This window comes from Engystomops pustulosus, chromosome 4 (genome assembly GCF_040894005.1).
Source record: "Engystomops pustulosus chromosome 4, aEngPut4.maternal, whole genome shotgun sequence".
NCBI lineage: Eukaryota > Metazoa > Chordata > Amphibia > Anura > Leptodactylidae > Engystomops > Engystomops pustulosus.
In genome coordinates this window covers 104,799,035-104,813,851 of record NC_092414.1, presented here as the reverse complement: position 1 = coordinate 104,813,851, position 14,817 = coordinate 104,799,035, and the positions used below count along the sequence as shown (strand labels likewise).

The window sequence follows — 14,817 nt, the reverse complement described above, 5'->3', positions numbered from 1 at the left end:
CGGAGGGTGCTTTGGCTATCAAAAAGGGAATCTTCTTCCCCCGTCTCTTGTGACGAGCGCAAAGCTTCCGACTTCATGCTGACTAAAGAGTTTTTCAACAGGCCAAGCAGCGGGATGGTGAGGCTGATGATGGCGGTATCGCCAATGACCATCTGTGTTGACTCCTCAAAGTTACTCAGCACCTGACAGATATCAGACATCCACGTCCACTCCTCATTGTAGACTTGAGGAAGCTGACTGACCTGACTATCAGTTCTGGTGGAAGTGGACATCTGGCAGTCTACAATCGCTCTGCGGCGCTGGTAAACTCTAGATAACATGGTTAATGTTGAATTCCACCTCGTGGGCACGTCGCACAACAGTCGGTGAGCAGGCAGTTGGAGGCGGTGCTGCGCTGCCCTGAGAGTGGCAGCATCTGTGCTGGACTTTCTGAAATGCACACAGATGCGGCGCACCTTCGTGAGCAAATCAGAAAGATTGGGGTATGTCTTGAGGAACCGCTGAACTATGAGATTTAACACATGGGCCAGGCATGGCATATGTGTCAGTCTCCCGAGTTGCAGAGCAGCCACCAGGTTATGGCCGTTGTCACACACAACCATGCCTGGCTTCAGGTTCACCGGTGCCAGCCACAGATCGGTCTGCGCTGTGATGCCCTGTAATAGCTCTTGGGCGGTGTGCCTTTTATCAACTAGGCTCAGCACTCGCTTAGCGATGGCACTGCTGCTGTGCCTAGAGGTACCGACTGATGGCGCCATGCCCACGGATGGTAATTCGGAGGAGGAGGTGGAGGAGGGGTGGGAGGAGGAGGAGGCATAGTAGGCCTGAGAGACCTGGACCGTGGTAGGCCCTGCAATCCTCGGCGTCGGAAGTATATGAGCGGCCCCAGGGTCAGACTCAGTCCCAGCCTCCACCAAGTTCACCCAATGTGCCGTCAGCGATATATAGTGGCCCTGCCCGGCAGCACTTATCCACGTGTCCGTGGTTAGGTGGACCTTGTCAGAAACGGCATTGGTCAGGGCACGGATGATATTGTCTGACACGTGCTGGTGCAGGGTTGGGACGGCATATCGGGAAAAGTAGTGGCGGCTGGGGACCGAATACTGAGGGGCAGCCGCCGCCATGAGTTTGCGAAAGGCCTCGGTCTCTACCAGCCTATAGGGCAGCATCTCGAGGCTGAGTAATTTGGAGATTTGCACATTGAGGGCTTGGGCGTGTGGGTGGGTGCAACTGTATTTCCTCTCGCTCTCCAGCGTCTGGGATATAGAGAGCTGGACGCTGCACATGGAGACATTGGTGGACACTGTGGAGGATCATGGAGGCGAAGGTGTGGTTTTTGCCAGGGTCCTGAGCAGGGGGCTGACTAGCAGAGGCAGCAAATGACATAGGGGAAGGAGCAGTGGTGGACCCGCGCTGGAAGTGAACGGCCTTGGTGCCATTGAGTGGGGTGTTTAGCATTCATATGCCTGCGCATACTGGTGGTGGTTAAGCTGGTAGTGGTGGTCCTGCTGATCCTGGTTTGGCACAGGTTGCACACCACAGTCCGTCAGTCTTCTGGTGTTTCTTTAAGGAACCTCCAGACTTCAGAAAATCTAGCCCTCAACATGGGAGCCTCACTACGTGAAACATTTGGCACTGATGCACCAGCTCTGGCCCTGCTTCTCCGTCTGGCCCCACCACTGCCTCTTCCAACCTGTTCTCGTATAGGACTCGCCTCAGTCTCACAAGCACTGTGTTCTCCTGACCTATCAACCCAGCTTGGGTCTGTCACCTCATCATACTCTGATCACTCAGTCTGCTCCCCCCTCAGACTTCCTGCCCTGACAACAACTTCACCACTGTCAGACAACCGTGTCTCCTCATCGTCCGACACCTCTTTACACACTTCTTCCACTACGTCAAGAAGGTCATCATGACCCACAGACTGCGACTGGTGGAAAATCTGGGCATCGGGAAAGAGCTCAGCAGCAACCTGACAAGTGGTTTGTGACTCTGGGAAGTGTCCAGAAAACAGTTCCTCAGAGTATGCCGCCTCAAATGGCAAATTTTCCTGGGAGGGGGCAGACTGGGGGGAAGGAGGTTGAGGAGCTGGAGGAGTGCTCACTTGGGTAACATGGGTGGACTGCGTGGAAGACTGACTGGTGGACAAATGGCTAGAAGCATTGTCTGCAATCCACGACATCACCTGTTCGCACTGTTCTGGCCTCAACAGTGCTCTACCACGAGTCCCAGTAACTTGAGACATGAAGCTAGGGAGTGTAGCTCTGCGGCGTTCCCCTGCTCCTTCATCAGCAGGTGGTGTCTCACCCCGCCCAGGACCACGGCCTCTGACCCCTGCAGTAATTGGACGCCCACGCCCTCGTCCTCTACCCCTAACCCTCGGGTTCAACATTTTCTAATAATTAAAGTCTATTATATAGACAAAACAGAAAAATAAACTGTAATTTTTTTGTGTGTTTTTTAATTTTTATTTCTTTTTTTGTTTTTTTTATTTTTTATTTTTTTGTGTGCTTTTTTTTATAGAACAAAACGTGCAGAAGAAATCAGACAACATACACAGAAGATGATTGCTATGGCTAGTTTCTAACCTACACTGACAGCACACAAAAGGATTTTGTGCTGTGACTGAGTGTGTCACTTTAACTTTTGAAAAAATGCTAATGTAGCCCTAACAAGGGCTTTTGGGTTCTTGGAGAATCACTCCTGCCTAACAGTAAGGTTCTTGGAGAATCACTCCTGCCTAACAGTAATCTACTAGAACACCCTAATGCTATCCCTGACCAGCAGCAGCTCTCTCCCTAACGGCATCCAGACAAAGAATGATCCGAGCAGCGCGGTCAGGGGCTAGTCTAGGGGTCACCTGATCAGGCCAGCCAACCACTGCTATCGACATGTAAGTGTACCACGTGAGTCTCCTGGCTTGTGATTGGCTCTGTTTCTGGCCGCCAAAAATCTAAACGCTGCAAGATGCCGTTGTCTTATTGACTAAATGTCTTATTGTATTTAAATTCTTTAGGGCATGACTAAGAGCGAGGTCACGCTCGAAATGCGTAGGCTATAGTCCAACTTTTGAGCAATGTTTTTAAAGAATCCATAATAAAGTTTGACAAGTTTTAAGAGAATGTGCCGCAATCTCCAAATTTTCATTCAAAGTCCGTGATGACAATACCTGCAGTTCAAACAGGTTTGCTTGTGCACTCTCATGTGTGCTGGAGCACACGCTAATCTGACTCCACAAACCCAAAAACTTTAGCCGGGACTTTAAAACCATGGAGAGGTGAGCTGCAAGATTCTTTTTTTTTTTGCAATGTTGCTTCCTGAACATATTTAGCAGTTTCTGCAATAAAAAGATACTTTCAGATCAGAACCATATCTGCATCTTAAAGACACACATGCAATTAATTATTTTCAGAGGAGGCAGGTGCCATTGGTAGCCCTGCTCTGCCTTCCCCCACAACCCCCCTGGGGTCCCATCTTTTGCACTCACTGTTTATGTCTATGTATGAGTATGTACTCAGCAAATTTAATAAAAAAAGATATTTACTTGTCATAACAATATTATCAGTTCCGTCTCTTTCAGGTAAGAGATCTCTTCATCTTTTGATTGTGAAGCCTCTAAATTGTGCCCTGTTCCTGCTGCCACTAATAATATGTTTCACTATAATAACTGTTGGAAGGAAAGGTCAATTCACTACCTGGGAGTCAGGGAAGGACTAGGTGACCCAGGGCCCACCAGTGAAATAGATTCTGGGGGCCCACCTACTGCTACATGGGAATGTTACATGCACATTTTTAGGACATGCTGAGGCTGAGCGAGCATAGGTTGGTGGGAAAGTAGCCTAAGACATATTCACAAAATTCGACTGAATTGCGATTTGAAACACATTTCAAGTGCATCCGGGAATATCTCCTCCCTGAACACAGATGTGTCTAGACCTAAACACTGGCATCCAGTAAATAGCAACAAGTGGTATTTTTTTAACGCAGCAAAACATGACGCTACTTACCGAACAAAGGCATTCAGGTATAAAGACATCTTCGTTCTAGGAAGAAGTTATTCTGGATGTGCTTAAAATGCATTTCCAAGCACAATTCTGCCACAGCAGTGGTAATTTAAATGCCGCTATTGACTTTGCCAGTAGTTGTTAATCAGTTACTGGTGGAGATTTTAGAACAAGTTTTTAAAATTCGGGTCGAACCCAAATATTAATGTGTCCACTCGTCAGTAATCTGTAGATATTCCGTCAGTGGATTGGCAAAAGGCTTGTTATTGGTCACCAAGGGCATCAGTCTGCCCCAATGTGATAGAAGTTCTTACCAGATGGAACCTTACACCAATATTCCCAGGCTTTGTTGGATATATTGGCATTTAGAGGGCTCACTGATCACTCACTTTGGAGCAGCCCCAAACTGACACCCTTCTGATTCCTGTTGAACATAAGAAAATAATAGTTACATCGTTTATTCGGTTGAAAAACAACATGTTCATCAAGTTCAACTAGGGAAGGGAAGGGATTGGATGAGGAAGGGATTTAGGGGAAACAATTCTATGTTATTTAGGTGTAAAAAGGCATCTAGACCCTTCTTGAAGCTCTCTGCTGTCCCTGCTGTTACCAGATCCTGAGGCAGGCTATTCCACAGACTGACAATTCTCATAGTAAAAAAGCCCTGTCGCCTCTGGTGATTAAACCTGGTTTTCTCCAGATGGAGACATCGCCACCTTGTCTTTTTACTTGATTTAACCTGGAACAACTTTCCACTATATTTTTTGTATGGACCATTCATATAATTATATAAATTAATCATGACCCCTCGAAGTTGTCTCTTTTCCAGACTTAATATATCTAGTTGTTTTAATCTTTCAACATAACTGAGACCCTTCGTACCCCCTTATCACTTTTGTGGCTGTTCGTTGAACCCTCTCCAGCTCCAGGGTATTCTTTTTATGGACCGGTGCCCAGAACTGGACAGCATATTCCAGGTGAGGCAGAACCACTTCCCTGTACAGTGGTAATATTACATCCCTATCCCAAGTGTCCAGACCACTACTGATACATGACAAGATCTTGCTGGATTTAGAGGTAGGTGATTGACATTGGGCTGTTATAGGTCATATCCTTCTATCATTTAAATTTCTAATGTTCAGAAATTGTAAGCAGAAATGACCCCCATCCTCAGGCGTCCTCCAAGACCTATAGGCAAAATAGACAAATTACCTGTAGAAACAGTCCCATAATATGTGGGATCAATGGATTTCTCTGTGTCCTATTCTTTCACCAGCAAACTCAAATTTAAAGAGGACCTGTCACCTATAAAAAAAGGCACTAGGAACTGCTTACTAAAGTAAGCAGCTCCTAGTGCTAGCCCATATTTAGCAGTGATAAACTGTATACACAAACTGTATAAAATTCTTCAACTCCTTCCATTATAGATAGACTTTTATTTTAACCCCTTAAGGACGCAGGGTTTTTTCGCTCATTTCTCGCTCTCCACCTTCAAAAATCCATAACTTTTTCATTTTTACATGTACAGACCTGTGTGAGGGCTTAATTTGTGCGTAACAAATTTTACTTTCCAGTAATGATATTTATTTTAACATGCAGTGTACTGCTAAGCTGAAAAAAAATTCCAAATGTGGAAAAAATTTTAAAAAAACGTGCATCACGTTCTTGTGGGCTCAGTTTTTACGACTTTGACTGTGCACTCAAAATAACAGCTCAGCTTTATTCTTTGGTTTGGTGCGATCGCGGTGATACCAAATTTATATAGGTTTTATTGTGTTTTAATACATTTTCAAAAATTAAACGAATGTGTACAAAAAAGTTAAAAAAAATTTTGCCATCTTCTGAAGCTAATAACTTTTTCATACTTTGGCGCACGGAGATGTGTGAGAGGTCATTTTTTGCGAAATGAGCCGACGTTTGCAATGCTACCATTTTGAGGTCTGTGCAACATTTTGATAATTTTTTATTCCATTTTTTATGTGATGTAAAAAGGTGTAAAAGTCGCATTTCGGACATTTAGGCGCCATTTCCCATCTCGGAGGTCACCGCCGGCCATAACCGTTTTTATATTTTCATAGACGTGGGACGTGGCGATACCTAATGTGTCTGTGATTTTTACTGTTTATTATGTTTTATATCAGTTCTAGGGAAAGAGGGGTGATTTGAATTTTTAATATTTTATTAATTCTTTTTATTTTTTTAACTTTTTTTTTTTCACTAATTCTTAGACCATCTAGGGTACATTAACATTAGATGGTCAGATCGTTCCTACAATATATTGCAATACTTCTGTATTGCAATATATGGCATTTTTGTAGCCACTGGCTCATTGTAACGAATCTGCAGAAGCCAGATAGCCTCAGGTCAAACGAAGACCCAGGTTACCATGGCAACCACAGGGAGCCATGTGGGGGGGGGGGAGACATCATTATAGGAATAAGTTATAGATGATGGCTTCTGGTCGGGATGTGACTGGCCTTGTATAACAGAACTGGGACTGTTATACAGGGAAGTTGTAAATTGGGAACTAGTGTACTAGAAGTTGGAGGCAGTTGCATGTGGACTATTGGTACCACTGAGTTAATACTGAGGGTGTCTTGGGAGGTGTGGGACATGTGGAGGTCCTTAGAGATTGCTATAGATTGGGATCTAGTACAGGTATCTTTAAGTATTAAAGAGGGAATCTTGAGGTCTTCAGGTTTGGGGGTGAGATCAAAAGCTTAGTTCATGTGACTTTTCTTCTCTTGTCCACTTATGTCTGATGTCTATCATGTCTCCATCTGTAGAAATCATACAGAATGTCCTGGACACTCATTGTCTTATTTACTTATAGGATGGAGGACAATGAAGAGATGGAGAAGAGGGAGAAGGTGATGGTGGAGGAGGTTTTTAACATCTGGGTGGAAGGTTTAATGGAGGAGGTGATGGAGGAAATGGAGGATAACATCTAGCAAGAGATTGAGGAGGTGATGGAGGAGGATAGTCAGACAAACATTGAGGATGAAGAGGAGGAAGAGAATTTAGAGATGAGTTAAGTTATCAGTGCACAGGTTTACAGTATATGATGAGAAAAGTCATTGGGGGGGGATTTATCATAAACTCAAGTGGAGAAAATAATCTTGAGTGATTGATAGGGGGAAATAATCCTAACTACTGGGGGTCCGGTAATAATTGAGATTATTTCAGGGCTTGTATGCAAGAAAACTGTCCAACAGGCCCTTATAAATCTCCACCATTTATTTTACTGATTCACCTAGAAAGAAACAAATATAGAAATGACGCAGTTGCCCGTAGCAACCAATCAGATCACATTTTACACTGTCCAGTCGGCTTTAGACTAATGGTGGACTCCACATTCACTTTCCTGTAGCTTTGATCAATCTGCTCATTGTGTAGAGGAATCGGGAGGCCAAGGACATACCCTGTTTCCCCGAAAATAAGACAGTGTCTTATATAAAATTTTGCTCCTAAAGAGGCACTAGGTCTTATTTTCAGGGGATGTCTTATTTTTCCATGAACAAGAATTTACATTTATCGTTGAACAAAAAAAAATCAACTTCTCTTACATCCTTATAACTCTCCAAACTCTGAATTTCATGCTGTATTTCTTTTGGCTCCATTTCTATTAGAATCATTGCCCCCAATCTCTCATATTTAGTAAAAATTATTTCCGTAAATGACCCTTCTTATCCTTCATATCCCCATGTCACAACCTTCTGCAACATCTAAAAGATTTCCTAATACTAGTGTGTGACGTGGGGGGAGCCGCTGCAATGGCGGCCGCTAGGTCTTATTTTCAGGGGAGGCCTTATATTTCTAAGCCTGAACAAACTTGTACTAGGTCTTACTTTCGGGGGATGTCTTATTTTAGGGGAAACAGGGTAGTGGTCTTATACATAAGTGATCCGATTGGTTGCCTCTGTGGTCATGTATAACGACATCACATTGTATCATGTCTATTAATATCCTGATCTGTATATATCATGTGTCCCATCACATTCTCCTAACAGACGGTGGTGCCAGAGTGTCAGGGCATTGGGCTCCCCAACACGGCAATTATACAATCCTATTATGCTATAGCTATGACCTTATAACCAAGGGGATAATGAAGAGGGGTAAGTAATTGAGGGACATTAGAGATACATAGAAGGGTATATGTGAGGCATAAGGGGTATATGGGGGACATAGGGGTATATGGTGGGCATAGGGGCATAACATGTATATGGGGAACATGAGGGGTATATGGGAGACATGAGAGGTATATAGAAGACATGAGGGGTATATGGGGTGCATATGGGTTATATGGAGAACATGACGGGTATATGAAGGACATAAAGGGTATATGGGGGGGGGGGGGATATGTACTTCCTTTAAGTTATACACTCACCGGCCACTTTATTAGGTACACCATGCTAGTAACGGGTTGCACCCCCTTTTGCCTTCAGAACTGCCTCAATTCTTCGTGGCATAGATTCAACAAGGTGCTGGAAGCATTCCTCATAGATTTTGGTCCATATTGACAAGATGGCATCACACAGTTGCCGCAGACTTGTCGGCTGCACATCCATGATGCGAATCTCCCGTTCCACCACATTCCAAAGATGCTCTATTGGATTGAGATCTGGTGACTGTGGAGGCCATTTGACTACAGTGAACTCATTGGGGGTCATTTACTAAGGGCCCGATTCGCGTTTTCCCGACGTGTTACGCCGTATCGGAAGATTTGCGGCGATTTCCCCTGAATTGCCCCGGGATTTTGGCTCACACGATCGGATTGTGGCGCATCGGCGCTGGCATGCACACAACGGAAATTTGGGGGCGTGGCCGAACGAAAACCTGACGGATTCGGAAAAACCACTGCATTTAAAAAACAAAAATCTGTTGCGGAGCCTGCACTTACCTTCACTCAGCCCGGCTCCGAGAGCTCCAGCGCGTTCTGATGCTTTTCAGCACAGCAGCACCACCTGGTGGACCGCGGAGGAACTACCTTAATGAATCCCGGCCGGACCCGAATCCGGCACAGAACGCGCCGCTGGATCGCGAATGGACCGGTTAAGTAAATCTGCCCCACTGTCATGTTCAAGAAACCAGTCTGAGATGATTCCAGCTTTATGACATGGCGCATTATCCTGCTGAAAGTAGCCATCAGATGTTACATTGTGGTCATAAAGAGATGGACATGGTCAGCAACAATACTCAGGTAGGCTGGGGCGTTGCAACAATGCTTAATTGGTACCAAGGGGCCCAAAGAGTGCCAAGAAAATATTCCCCACACCATGACACCACCACCAGCCTGAACCGTTGATACAAGGCAGGATGGATCCATGCTTTCATGTTGTTGATGCCAAATTCTGACCCTACCATCCGAATGTCGCAGCAGAAATCGACACTCATCAGACCAGGCAACGTTTTTCCAATCTTCTACTGTCCAATTTCAATGAGCTTGTGCAAATTGTAGCCTCAGTTTCCTGTTCTTAGCTGAAAGGAGTGGCACCTGGTGTGGCTCTTCTGCCTACCTTGGTTGTAACGAGTGGCGATTTAAGTCACTGTTGCCTTTCTATCAGCTCGAACCAGTCTGCCAATTCTCCTCTGACCTCTGGCATCAACAAGGCATTTCCGCCCACAGAACTGCCGCTCACTGGATGTTTTTTCTTTTTTGGACCATTCTCTGTAAACCCTAGAGATCGTTGTGTGTGAAAATCCCAGTAGATCAACAGTTTCTGAAATACTCAGACCAGCCCTTCTGGCACCAACAACCATGCCACGTTCAATGGCACTCAAATCACCTTTCTTCCCCATACTGATGCTCGGTTTGAACTGCAGGAGATTATCTTGACCATGTGTACATGCCTAAATGCACTGAGTTGCCGCCATGTGATTGGCTGATTAGAAATTAAGTGTTAACAAGCAGTTGGACAGGTGTATCTAATAAAGTGGCCGGTGAGTGTAGGATAATCTAGAATAAGTGTCCTACAATCCCTTCCCATCAGTCTCCATATTATCTGCTCCCTGAATATAACACTGATTTATAATAGAGATTTAATTTCTATTCTGTGTCATATAGCGAGCAGTGAGATGAATCTGAAGAAGAGAAGGAGTAGGCATGGAAAGACCTGAAAGTGGAGAAGGAGGAGGAAGTAGACCATCAGAGAGCAGAGGAGGATGTGGAAGGGAAAGACCTAGAAGTGGAGGAGGAGGATGTGGAGCAGGGCCGGATCATAAGGGGCCCCACCACCACTTTGCCCCCCCAAGGGGCCCCCACCAAATGCAGGCAATTCTCAAACAGTTTATTTGGCCTCGGGTGGTGTGCTGAATCCCGCTGGTGTCCTTACTTTAGTCTATGGCAGAGCTAGGGAACAATAAGTTCCCTGCTCTGCCATAGACGATCGGGTCTGGCGGTGGCGCATAGTGTGGGTGGCAGTGTGTGACACCACGGCACTGCGACATCACAGCACCGCCTGTAGCAGGGCGCCACCATCTTTGTTTACATCCACCCTGACACCGAGGACGGCGCGCATCGGGGGAACGATGGAAGGTGAGAACAATTTTATTATTTTACCTAGGACTGTATATAGTTATGATAGGGGGATTGGATATATTTATTATAGGGGGCTGTATGTAGTTATAGGGGGCTGTGTGTAGTTATAGGGGGACTGTATGTTGTTATTATAGGGTGAATGTATATAGTTATTATAGGGGGACTGTATATAGTTATTATAGGGGGCTGTCTATATTTATTACTAGGGTCTGTATATAATGATTCCTGGGTGAACTGTTTACAGTGATTGCTGGGGGAGCTGTATATAGTGATTGCTGGGGGAGCTGTATATAGTGATTGCTGGGGGAGCTGTATACAGTGATTGCTGGGGGAGCTGTATATAGTGATTGCTGGGGGAGCTGTATACAGTGATTGCTGGGGGAGCTGTATATGTGATTGCTGGGGGAGCTGTATACAGTAAATGCTGGGGGAGCTGTATATAGTGATTGCTGGGGGAGCTGTATACAGTGATTGCTGTTAGAGCTGTATACAGTGATTGCTGGGGAGCTGTATATAGTGATTGCTGGGGGAACTGTATACAGTGATTGCTGTAGGAGCTGTATACAGTGATTGCTGTGGGAGCTGTATACAGTGACTGCTGTGGGAGCTGTATGCAGTGATTGCTGGAGGAGCTGTATACAGGGATTGCTGTAGGAGCTGTATACAGTGGTTGCTGTGGGAGCTGTATATAGTGATTGCTGGGGGAGCTGTATATAGTGATTGCTGGGGGAGCTGTATACAGTGATTGCTGGGGGAGCTGTATATAGTGATTGCTGGGGGAACTGTATATAGCAGTGATGGCAAACCTTTTGGAGACAGAGTGCCCAAGCTACAACCAAAACCCACTTATGTGTTGCAAAGTGCCAACATCACAATTTAAGCAGTAACTTATTGATCCCTCACAGCTTTTAATCGAATTGGCGTCCTGAGTTCACCAATACAATGATAATGGAGAAATTTGGATTGTAGCTTCCCTCCAGGGTCCCCTCAAGAGGATTAATCAGGGTACCCAGAGCAGGAGCTCCAATGACAATGCATCTCTATCCACACCTTCTCGCTTCTCATGTAGTCCTGGCAGCCAAGGATGTTGCTTTAAAATAGCACTGAGCATGGCATGTCCTGGCTGTATTGGATCACAGCGGAAAGCCTTGAGTCCTAGCTGGCAAACTCTGTTTTGGGCTGAAGGCCTGGGTGCCCACAGAAAGGGTTTTGAGTGCCACCTCTGGCACCCGTGCCATAGGTTCGCCACCACTGGTATATAGTGATTGCTGGGGGAGCTGTATACAGTGATTGCTGGGGGAACTGTATACAGTGATTGCTGTAGGAGCTGTATACAGTGATTGCTGTGGGAGCTGTATATAGTGATTGCTGTGGGAGTTGTATGCAGTGATTGATGGAGGAGTTGTATACAGGGATTGCTGGGGGAGCTGTATACAGTGGTTGCTGGGGGAGCTGTATATATATAGTAGTTGCTGGGGGAGTAGTATATAGTGATTGCTGGGGGAGCTGTATACAGTGATTGCTGGGGGAGCTGTATACAGTGATTGCTGGGGGAGCTGTGTATAGTGGTTGCTGGGGGAGCTGTATATAGTGGTTGCTTGGGGAGCTGTATATAGTGATTACTTGGGGCTGATTACAGTGATTACTGGGGAGGTTGTATATGGTTATTGCTGGGGTCGGTATATAGCGATTGCTGTTCCCTGTGTGGACTACATTCAATGGGGACCCCCACCGTATTTTGCGCCCAGGGGCCACCACCAACCTTTCTCCAGCCCTGATGTGGAGGATGGGTTGGAACATCTGGAAGATCAGGAGGAGAAGGTAAAAGATCAGAATGTGGAGGAAATATATGTGGATGAGAACAACATCACAGAGAGTCCTAGAAGGTAAATGTAGAGTGCAAATACAATCAGCTGACTACACACAGACATTATGAATATACACTCACCGGCCACTTTATTAGGTACACCATGCTAGTAACGGGTTGGACCCCCTTTGCCTTCAGAACTGCCTCAATTCTTCGTGGCATAGATTCAACAAGGTGCTGGAAGCATTCCTCATAGATTTTGGCCCATATTGACATGATGGCATCACACAGTTGCCGCAGATTTGCCGGCTGCACATCCATGATGCGAATCTCCCGTTCCACCACATCCCAAAGATGCTCTATTGGATTGAGATCTGGTGACTGTGGAGGCCATTTGAGTACAGGGAACTCATTGTCATGTTCAAGAAACCAGTCTGAGATGATTCCAGCTTTATGACATGGCGCATTATCCTGCTGAAAGTAGCCATCAGATGTTGGGTACATTTTGGTCATAAAGGGATGGACATGGTCAGCAACAATACTCAGGTAGGCTGTGGCGTTGCAACGATGCTCAATTGGTACCCAGGGGCCCAAAGAGTGCCAAGAAAATATTCCCCACACCATGACACCACCGCCACCAGCCTGAACCGTTGATACAAGGCAGGATGGATCCATGCTTTCATGTTGTTGACGCCAAATTTTGACCCTACCATCCGAATGTCGCAGCAGAAATCGAGACTCATCAGACCAGGCAACGTTTTTCCAATCTTCTACTGTCCAATTTCGATGAGCTTGGGCAAATTGTAGCCTCAGTTTCCTGTTCTTAGCTGAAAGGAGTGGCACCCGGTGTGGTCTTCTGCTGCTGTAGCCCATCTGCCTCAAAGTTCGACGTACTGTGCGTTCAGAGATGCTCTCCTGCCTACCTTGGTTGTAACGGGTGGCGATTTGAGTCACTGTTGCCTTTCTATCAGCTCGAACCAGTCTGCCCATTCTCCTCTGACCTCTGGCATCAACAAGGCATTTCCGCCCACAGAACTGCCGCTCACTGGATGTTTTTTCTTTTTCGGACCATTCTCTGTAAACCCTAGAGATGGTTGTGCGTGAAAATCCCAGTAGATCAGCAGTTTCTGAAATACTCAGACCAGCCCTTCTGGCACCAACAACCATGCCATGTTCAAAGGCACTCAAATCACCTTTCTTTCCCATACTGATGCTCGGTTTGAACTGCAGGAGATTGTCTTGACCATGTCTACATGCCTAAATGCACTGAGTTGCCGCCATGTGATTGGCTGATTAGAAATTAAGTGTTAACGAGCAGTTGGACAGGTGTACCTAATAAAGTGGCCAGTGAGTGTATACAGTCATCATCATAGATTTTAGTTTTTTGTATTAATCTTAGTGTTTGTAGACCTTGAGGACTGGAAGTGATTGAGGCCTGGGTGAGCGAGGAGTCTCTACAGTAAGGCTGCATTCACACTACAGTATGGGGGACGTATATACGGCCGACGTATATGCGGCCGATATACGTCCCCCATACACTTCTATGGGCTTGCGGCGCCCTACGGGAGCGGTAGGGTGCAGCACACGTGCAGCACCGTACCGCTCCGTAGCCTGGGAAAAGATAGAACATGTCCTATCTTTTCCTGTATTACGGCGCCGCGGCCATACATCGCTATGGAGAGGGGCGGGGGTGAGCTGCGCTCACCTCCTCCTCTCCCCGCGCTGCCGTGTGCCCGCCGTGCTACAGTGCGGCAGGCTCACGGCAGTGTGCATGCAGCCTAAGTATGAGGAATAAACAGGACCAAATTCACATTAATGAAGTCCACAATGGGGGTTACATACTCTTAATCATTGACCTCTGCCCCTACCCATAACCCATATTAACCTTTAACCCTAAACATGAAGATCATTTATCTACTTATTTTTTCAAAATAGTGATCACTGTCCCTATGCAAAAAAAAAAACTAAATATATATAGTTGGATTTTGTATTTTAAGGCTCTTCTTGAAATTTTCACACCTTTAATTTTGCATCACTGACATCAATACTAATAATTTTTTATCTTTCTTCAGCAAAGCACTGTAGAGGACAGAAGACCATCTAGGTAAGTACATGACTTTGTAAAATACTCTTTACTTTTACCTTATGAGATGAAGTAGACTCATCAGTCTCTGACACAATCCTGCCTGCTGATATCTACTGCAGGTTCATCAGATTCCTCTTATGCTGCTGTACTCCTAAAGCAATGGAGTAAATGAACCGTCAGTCCCACCATCCTGGCAAAAGATAAAAGCATCAGGGTCTCCATAAAGGTTGGTCTGACAGTAATCAATGATAGATGTGTTACCTTAAGTCTCATTCAATGGAAGAAATTGAGCTAGGGCGCCAGCGGGACGATCTAGGGAAAAAAATAGCTACAACAGTTCCCGTAACAGCTCCATGACTTCTAACAACAAAATGGCAGTGAA

General features: G+C 45.6%; 1 long non-coding RNA gene across 1 annotated transcript; it reads right to left on the bottom strand.

Annotated features, from left to right (window-relative positions):
* Nucleotides 1-2,579: 2,579 nt before the first annotated feature.
* Nucleotides 2,580-14,790, bottom strand: LOC140129058 (uncharacterized). Its single transcript, XR_011855281.1, has 3 exons — nucleotides 14,492-14,790; nucleotides 4,319-4,428; nucleotides 2,580-3,337 (listed from the first exon to the last, which is right to left on the bottom strand). It is a non-coding gene; the product is annotated as an uncharacterized lncRNA (long non-coding RNA).
* Nucleotides 14,791-14,817: the final 27 nt, after the last annotated feature.